Source organism: Herpailurus yagouaroundi, unplaced genomic scaffold, assembly GCF_014898765.1.
Source record: "Herpailurus yagouaroundi ecotype Mexico unplaced genomic scaffold, PumYag 28, whole genome shotgun sequence".
Classification (NCBI taxonomy): Eukaryota; Metazoa; Chordata; class Mammalia; order Carnivora; family Felidae; genus Herpailurus; species Herpailurus yagouaroundi.
The window spans coordinates 158,022,345-158,029,647 of NW_024412376.1; positions in this window are offsets into that span (position 1 = coordinate 158,022,345).

Here is a 7,303-nt window from a genome sequence, read left to right on the forward strand (position 1 = left end):
CATCTCTAATGGAAAATAATTTAAAAAGTGTCCTTTAAGGACAACCAGAAAGGCCAACTTTGTCTGCATACCAAAGGCAGGTTTTGCTATGCAACCTGGCATAATTTACCCTGAACTTCGAACCTCAGCCTGCCCCTTGGTGCAGGATTCATAGTTCCTCATAATTCCTCAACAGTACCCACTATCTAGATCCTGGGAACGGGGTGGCTAAAAAACTTTCCTTTTATAGAGAGATCCCCACAATACAAAGATGAGCAAGCAAAGAAGAAATTGTGACTGGTAGAACGTGCTAGGAAGAAAATAAAACACAGGGCTGTGACCGAGCATGATGGCGGGGGAGAGGGGGTGTTCAGAGATGGTCAAGAGAATTAATGTGTGCATTTAATTTGATTTGGAAACACAGACCCTCCCCGTAAACTGTAAAATACTCCAGAGTGTGTAAGCAATGCAAAAGAGGGTCTGTCTTTGACTCCTATTCCCCAGTCTCCTTTCCGGAGACAAAAACCAAAATTGGTTCCTTTGTGTATTTTTGCAGAGATATCTTCTGATCCTGTGCATCTGTGTGTGAAAACACTGGTGATACTGGGGTGCCTGGCTGGCTCAGTCGATTAAGTGTCTGACTTCAGCTCAGGTCACTAGCTCATGGTTCGTGAGTTCGAGCCTCTCGTTGGGCTCTGTGCTCACAGCTCGGAGCCTGGAGTGTGCTTCAGATTCTTTGTCTCTGTCTCTCTCTGTCCCTTCCCCAGCTTACACTGTCTCTGTCTCAAAAAGAAATGAACATTAAAACAACAACAACACTGGTGATACCATTCTGTCTATACTGCCTGACATATAACCTTTTCTGCTTTACGATTTCTTGGAGAACTTTCTATATCAGTAATAGACTTGCCCTACTTATTTTTAGCTGGTTTTACAATACTCCAGCACAGGTATACAACACTGACCTCTAATTCCCAAATCCCCAAAGCCCTGAAAACTTAGTTTCACCCCATATTTGACACCAAAACTTATCTAGCAGCAAAAGTAACTTAAGCTGATATGAAAATATTTATCGTTTTGGTAATCCCACTTGGCTTCCTGGGGTATGCTTCGGGAGAATGAGTATATATATATTTTTTTAATTTTTTTTAACGTTTATTTATTTTGGAGACAGAGAGAGCCAGAGCATGAATGGGGGAGGGTCAGAGAGAGAGGGAGACACAAAATCTGAAACAGGCTCCAGGCTCTGAGTGGTCAGCACAGAGCCTGACGCGGGGCTCGAACTCACGGACCACGAGATCATGACCTGAGCCAAAGTCGGAAGCTTAACAGACTGAGCCACCTAGGCGCCCCGAGAATGAGTATATTTAATAGCTGGGTGCTGCTAAGAGTCTGCTGGAAATGGGAGTATATAACATACCTGGGTTGTATAACTTTACTAAAATAAAAAAAGAATCTGTATTCTGAGTCAAAACTGACTCTGAGGGTTCTGGGTAAGAAACTGTGGACATTTATTATTTCATTTAAACTGCCCCTACTGATGGACATTTTCATTGTTTCCAGTGTTTGTTCTCACAAGCAATGATAATGTGTACGTGGTTCCATGCCCATGTGTGTTATCCATAAGGTAAATTCTTGAAAGAGAAATCTTATGGGTCAAAGTATTTGTATTTATAATTTTGCTCAGTTTGACCAAACTGTTCTTATGCTCCCACTAGCACTAAGTATCAGTTTTCTCTGTCTGTAGGCTTTTCATGTTTGCAGCGTGCAATCAGCTTTCAGTCATCTGGTATTTCGTTAGCTGGAACTCTCCATCAGCCAGGGCCACATGCTCCTGAGCTCATGAGACTTGGTGACCGTGAGGTTTAATGACACAAGGGTTTAATGACGAGAAGAGTAACTGGTGTTGAGCCTTGTTTGACTATCAGGTGGAGCTGACTGCAGCCCCACTCTTGGAAAATAGGCAGCCGGGTATCCTAGATGAGGTTTAATGACAAAGTCATGTGACTGCTTTTTTAACCAACAAGCCAGATGCTAGCTAGTGATAACATTGTGGGCCACAAGGCTTGTCTGAAGTGAAATGATTGTCATTTATTGTTTTAGCAACTGCAGGGTTACCCTTGGTCATTGAATCAGAACACAAGTCATTGCCTATCTAATCAACAATGCATACTGTTGAAGGGACATAAAGTCAGGAAAGGATCTGGGTTCAAATCTTGCCTTTGTGTTAATTTGGGCAAGTCACTTGCCTTTGTGTTAATTTGGGCAAGTCCAGGGATTTGGTTTTCTCACTTGCTTAATTGGAATAATACATTATTATTATTATTATTATTATTATTATAAGGAATAAGTAAGATGAATGTATCATAGATATTTGGCATGTAGTAAGTATTTATCAGTAAATGGCTGGTTTTAATTTTAAACTCCTGAGCTATAAGAGGCTTTAGATACCTATTAATTTTTAAACTTTTTTAAATGTTTTTTTTTTTTATTTCTTTTTGACAGAGAGGCAGAGTGTGAGCAGGGAGGGGCAGAGACAGAGGGAGGCACAGAATCCAAAGTAAACTCCAGGCTCTGAGCTATCAGCACAGAGCCTGATGTGGGGCTCAAACCCATGAGCTGTGAGATCACGACCTGAGCTCAAGTCGGATGCTTAACCAACTGAGCCACCCAGGCACCTCTACTTTTTAAAATCCTGTAATAAAACGACAGGCCCACAACATTAGATTGTTGTAAAAGGTTGATTTGAACCAGGTGTGGTGTAAATGAATGAGTCCTAGGGAGATAAAAACCCTGGGGGAGCAAGAGGACTAAGCATGGCTGACAACCGGTCCGATCATCTACGGTTCCCTTGTCTAAAAGTGATCAGGCTTGCTGTTGGGGTTTTCAGCATGGATGTGCTTAAGCACAGGACAAGCTTTGGGTGAGGCTCAAAGTATGCGGTCTCAGAGAGGAGCAGAGCCAGAGGGTGCTGTCAGGCAAGCCACTTCTGTTGGTCTCAGTTATTCTGGGATGCGGGGATAACTTTACTTGTCCTAATACTTACTATTCCTACCTATGACTATTAAATAAAAGAGTGTAAAGCAGGGACTATTCTCAACTACCCCATTTTTCATCATGTCAGGCTAAATAATTAAATGTATACTAAATGACTGGATACCCCACTCTCACCCCCCATTCCTGAGTCATCAAGTTTGTGATTCTTCAAAAAACCAAACATTTCTTTTTCCTTGAGCACTTCTACAGGTTCTTTGCACTACAATGGAAGGCAAATGGCATTGTTAGATGTCATCTTTAACCAAGCACTCAAGAGTATAGTGGCTAAGTGTGCGTTCTGTGGAGTCGCTCTGACAAGACCCAAATCCCACACCTGACACTTGTGGTATGGCTTTGGGCAAGTCATGTAAACTCTCTGTTCCTGCCTCTACTGCTCTGTATAATGAGAATTCTAATACTAAATCAGCCTCAAGGGGTTATTATGAGGATTAAGTGAAAACCAGAGCAAAGCAAAATATGTGAAGCACTCAGAACAGTGACTAGCCCATGATAAGACTTCAGTAATTGTTAGATACTATTATTCATTCCCCAACTCAGTGGTTACTGTGTGCCCAGCATTGTGTTAGACAATGAGATACAGGGGGTAGGGGCAGTGTTGGTGGTCTGTGATTCTGTCCAGAACCAGCACCCCTCTTCGCTGAGTTTTGAAACAGTTGAGAAAAAGGTAAAAGAATCAGCAGAGAGAGAGAGCCAAAATGTTAGATTTATTATTGATAGTCTGTGCAGAAGAACCTACGTTAGAGGGAGGTTGAAAATGGACTTGCTAACTCCCGACTCCTGTCTTGGCCTTGGGGTAGCACCCCCTGGTGACGTTTGAGTCTACAAGCTGGATCCCCTAATTTGAATTACTGTTCTTACTGGTTCAGATTGTGAAGGGAAGAGAGATGCCAAATCCCCAGGGCTTGAGGCTATTGTAGATCAGCTCCACCCAATAAACCAATGGACTACCGCCAGCAACTATATGAGAGAAGGTGGAAAAGGAAACCAGAGTGTGGGGGTCTTTCTATCTGCTAAAGAAGGTGCATGGTCTCTGGTAGATCGTGTGAAATCAGGGAAAGGGAGTCTGGCATGTCTTCAGAAAATAACAGTCATGTCAAATGATAGCTCTTCTCTAAAGAATTTGCATCACCATCATCTGAAGTTTTCTTCACAATCATCCCATAAACCAAAACGACAAAAAGAGAACTATCATGGAGGGTCCATGACTTCTCAGGCACTCTCTCAGTTTGCCTCATCTGCTCAAGGTCAAAGAGGCAGGACTGGAATGTTCCATATCTGACTCCAGGCATGGGAGGAGAGAGTGGCAGGCTCATGGCAAAACCCCACACCATATGATTCTGCATCTGTATCCATGTTCTCTCCAAGAGAATTATCAAAATTCACATTGTTTTGGTGCTAAAAAATGAGAAAAGGAAGAGTTTCACACAGCTCCTTTAGATACATTAAATCCTTCAATCCTTAAGACAACCTTCTGAAAGAGACTCAGTAATCTGACTTGCATTTTTGAGTGCCCACTCCATGAAGGGCATAGGGCATGGGCCCTTATAATGACAAGCAAAAGCTGACATGATCCCCTTATCTTGGGGGATGTTTCAGTCTTCATGGATGAGAGATGCCATCAAGAAGCTCCTGTGATAAACGTAAAAGGACAACTTGTGTGGGTCTACAAGGGTCAAGAGACATATCTAGGAAACCGTGTGATAAGGGAAGTGTTGGGGAGAGTATTCCAGACCGAAGGAGTAGTGCCTGCCCACGTCGTGTGGCTGAAGTCGGAAGGCATGCTTGACCATGCTGGAAAGCCAGCGTGGCTGAAGGGAAGAGGAAAGAAAGGCAGCAGATATGGTTATCATCTGTCTCCACTTTAGAGATGAAAAACAACCTCAGAGCAGGGCATGGCTTACCAATATCACCACCAGGGAGTGGAAGAACAGTACCTAAAAGGTTATATTTAAATCTCAAACTCTGTCACACTCATATCTTCCTCCGTGCTAAACTTGTCTTAGCAAGAAGAAAAAGTTGGCTGGGATGCCAACTTAATTGCCAACTTAATTTCAGTGGGAAGGAAGCTCACAGGTGGATTGACTATTTTGTAATATCAGCACCAAAAGGCACCAAAAGCGTGTACCAAGAGCCGAATAGTGTTTTCTTCAGCCTACTTGCCATACACGACTAATGCACAGCGGTGCCTTCTGAAATTCACAGCAGCCATATTTCTGTTTGTAATTTATTTTTCCCTTCTTTTCCCAGATAATTTTTCAGAACTTTTTGAACACCGTGAGGAAGACTAGAAAAAAACACAGACTGTGTACTGGAAAAGCAAGGGTACACACACACACGCACACACACGCACAGAGTGGTAATTTCATTTATCACTACTTCGTCCTGTGACTTGGAGAGATTCCCTAATTGCTGCTCCCACCAAATCCCACCAAACCAGTGTGCTTAACAGACTTTAATAGGCGGCTGTGAGAATCCGCTAAAGCTAAAGATTTGGTGCCTTTCCTCCTCTCCTATCATGCACACCGGCACACATCTTTGTGCATGCATTTCTTGGGGACCGCACATCCCAGCAAGCCCAGCCCCGAGTCCCTCCTCCATTCTCAGTGTCCTTTTAGACTCTCCCCCTCATCACTCATTGATTTCTTTTGTGAATGTCAGCCCCTCCTCAGGGGCTTCAACAAGCTCAGTAACTACAAAGAGCAGTTGTCTGAGGATAGAAATGTTGCCTGCATCATATGCTTTTGCCACTTATTAGCTCTGCGACCTTGACTAATTCACCTATTCTTTCTGAGCATTAGTTTTATCTTTGAGATATCACCTATTGTTCAGATTTTTGTAGGGATTAAATGAATTCAAACACCACAGTGGATGGTGTGTGGATGATAGTTGCAACTATGAATGAATGCCTCCGAGGCTCATGTTCACCGCCTGTAAATTGAAGGTGTTAGACCAAATGATCTTTGCATCTTTTTAGATCACAAGGTCTCTGATTCTTGGCCATTCATCATGCCTTGCGTCCTCCTTTGACTTATTCCCTCTCTAACTCCATCACAGTCCATTCCAAACACAACAGGCTGATCACAAGGCACTGTGAAAACCGATTTGGTTTATAGATGACATGGGTGCTGGTAGTGTTTCTCAGCATTAAGACTGAAATGACCCATGCTGAGGAAGAACCATGGTTTCTGAAATTGTAAGTGCTAAGTCCCCAAGGATGAACATGTCTTTCTAAATTATAGAGCTAGGGTCAAGAAGTGACTTTGAGGAGTTGGATCAGAGGAGTGTAGACTGTAGGAGCATTTGAGAGTATTAAACACCCCGTTGGGATTTGCTCCCAAATCTCTTCACTGGCCTGCTGCACTATTTTCAACCTAGGACTCAGGTTTCATTAGCATCGCTGACGACTCCTTTGGGCCTGCTTATCACTGTGCAAAGAAATGAGCATCTCATAGGAAGGCAGGACACAGAAATAGAAAGTGAATCAGCTTCAGGGCCAGGGGAACCAGGACTCCTTCCATCCCAGCTCTGCCATTTACCTGCTGTGTGGCCTTCGGCAGATGATTCAACCTTTGTATTCGACATTTTCCTAATTTATACATTTGAGAATAATATTAGATATGTCTTAAAGTTGCTTTCAAGATTACTTTGTACACTGGCACACAACAATCATGAAAGATAGAAAGATAGGCTTTGTATTACTTGGTATGGCTTTGGCTGCATGCAAACTTAAACACAGCAAACAAGAGAAAGCAGTATGATGGGATGTTTACGTGATGACCATTGTCTTCATTCAAATCCAACTTCTGTCATTTATTAGCCATCATCATAGGCCAGTTTCTTAACCTCTTTGTGTCTTGTTATTTTCATCTGTGAAACAGGTGTAATAATAGATGTAGTTCTGAGGAGTAAATAAGTTAATTGTTATGTACAGTACTAACTGACATATGGAAAGTATGATATGTGATACCTATTTTTTATAGGTCTAGGACAGCAAGAAGGTGAACATACCTAGATTCTGAATTTGAATTATCAGCTCCAACAATGTCAAGAGTATGGGTGCCTGAGTAGCTCAGTCGGTTGAGCCTCTGATGCTTGATTTTGGCTTAGGTCATGATCCCAGGGTTGTGGGATCAAGTCCCATGTTGGGTTTCATTCTGAGCATGAAGCCTGCTTAAGATTCTCTCTCTCCTTCTGCCCCTCTTCCCTGCTCGTGCATGTGAATTCTCTCTCTCTCTCTCTCTCTCTCTCTCTCTCTCAAAAAAAAAAA